General features: G+C 34.1%; 1 protein-coding gene across 1 annotated transcript in view; it reads left to right on the forward strand.

Annotated features, from left to right (window-relative positions):
* The window catches only part of LOC138865442 (uncharacterized), a 169,581-nt gene that overhangs the window by 57,914 nt on the left and 109,167 nt on the right, over nt 1-2,500 (forward strand). The gene's annotated exons all lie outside the window — the stretch shown is intronic.

Here is a 2,500-nt window from a genome sequence, read left to right on the forward strand (position 1 = left end):
TAGATTTTGTGCAAAATGCAAATCACCTACCTACTCTTCCTCATCCACGTTTAACGATTTGGATAAATAAAATTTACTCTTAATTTGCAACATTGACACAAGAACATACCAACATATTAATGGTCTGATGCAACAGATTGGCTGTCTCTATGATCCAGAAGAATGGAAACTGTTCATTGACTCTAATAAAGCTAGCATGAAAGCTTACTGCACAACAGCAATGAAAAACCTTCAATGCCTGTAGCACATGACACTTGTCTTAATGAGACTTCCGAATCCATGGAACCTGCTAAGACTCATCAAATATATGGAGCACACACGGAACCGTTGTGGCGACCTTAAAGTTGTTTCATTACTTCTTGGGTTGCAGTTGGGCTACACAAAGCATTTGCTTTTTGTGCCTATGGAACAGCAGAGATGGCAAGAACCACTACAGAAACATGATTAGCCATCTAGAACTGATGTTGTTGGTAAATATAATATGAAGCACTCAGCACTTATCAACGCTCAGAGAGTACATCTTCCACCACTTCACATTAAACTTAGCCTTATGAAGAATTTTGTGAAGGGCATGGATCATCAAAATAGTGGTTTCCAATACTTAAAGGATAAATTCAGAGGAATATTGACAGATGATAAACTAAAAGCTGGAGTTCTCACTGGGCCACATATCCGCAGTGTCATCCGTGACTCATCGTTTCCATCTAGCCTAAATGTGATGGTCATCGTTTGTTGTTGTAAGAAATTTTTTCTTGGAAATCACAAAGCTGAAAACCACTATGAACTTATAGAAAACGAATGGGATTCAGAATGTCTTTGAAAATGCATTCTTTAAATTCTCATCTTGACTTCTTCCCGGCCAACCTTGGGGCTGCAAGCGACGAGCATGGTGAACGCTTCCTCCAACAGATCGCCGTTATGGAAAACAGATATCAAGGTCATTTTAATCCAAATATGATGGCAGATAATTGTTAGTTCCTGCAGAAAGAGAGTTCGTCATCCTGTAAACGACAAATGAAGAGGAAACACCAAAGTTTCGCTCAAGAACAGGAATGCCCTTCCTCAACTAAATGCTAGTGCGCTGCGGGTGGATGGCCGGGCGCAGGGCTGGCAACTCCGCCAGCGGAACGCCACTGTCTGTCTTAAGCCAGAGAAGAGGAGACACACCCATGCTAACGTAATTAATTAAATATGCCTAAATAAACTTTCACACGGAAGAGTGGTTTAGATTGCTAAATCGGTGAGTAAAAATAGGGCTACAGAAAATCTGGATGTGATAGAGATATTTAGATACCAGATCTGAAATCAGCATCATCAATCTAGTAGGAATCAGGAGATCATGTGTTTGTAACAAAAACAAAGTCGAAATTTGTTGCCTAGTGTAATATTATTATCATTATCAGTTATCACTACTATTGTTTTATTGTCATTATTCTTATCATCATTATTATTATCATTATTTTCATATTATCATTATTATTATCACTATTATTATTATCATTATTATTATCATCATTATTATTATGATTACCATTTTTTCATCCTTATTATAATAATTATTTTCATTATTACTATCATTACCATTATTAGTGTTATTACTGTTATCATTATTGTTATTGTTAGTAGTAGTAGTATTGTAGTTATTATAATTATTACTATTATTAGTATGACTCTTACTATTATCACTATTATCATTATTATCAATATTATTATTACCATCATTATCATCATTATTAATATTACTACCATTATCTTTATTATTTTCATTATTATTCCTTCTATTGTTATCATTGTTGTTGTTGTTATCGTTATTAATGATATCATTATTATCTTTATTATCATGTTTATTATTACTATTGTTATTATTATCATTGTTGTTTAGATTATCATTATAGCCATCACTATTATTATTGTTATTATCATTGTTGTTGTTATCATTATTATTATTATTTTTATCATTATTACTCTTAGTAGTAGTAGTAGTAGTAGAACTATTGCCAATGTTATCATTAACATTATCATCATGATTATTATCAATTCTTTTATTTTCTTCTTATTCTGATTTTTACCTCCGTGAAGCAGGTTATGAGTCTAATAATAATTATAATAGGCCTTATGCAATGGGGAGGTAGAATGCTCAGTGGAACAGCCCAACTGCATGACCAGGTATCAATACTGCCGCCGCATCACAATCCATTTCTAGACTATTTTGCCGCCGATAGTATGAAAATACGATGTTTGTAAGCAATGTTTCCGATACATGACAATTGTTGGCTAGTGATGCGTTTAGTTAAATTGACATTTCCGCCTGACGAGGGGCTGTTTCCCCGAGCATTTTACCTGATATTCACACAGGTTTATCAATTGCGAAAGCATATGGGATTTATCGAGCCAACCGCAGTTTACTCTGTTCTGCATTTACCCCCACTTGTTTCTATTTAGATTACATTTGGCAAAAAAGCAAAGAAATTAATTAATATTCTTCATTTGAGAATGAAAC

The sequence above is a fragment of the Penaeus vannamei genome, chromosome 2 (genome assembly GCF_042767895.1).
Source record: "Penaeus vannamei isolate JL-2024 chromosome 2, ASM4276789v1, whole genome shotgun sequence".
In the NCBI taxonomy this organism is placed as follows: Eukaryota; Metazoa; Arthropoda; class Malacostraca; order Decapoda; family Penaeidae; genus Penaeus; species Penaeus vannamei.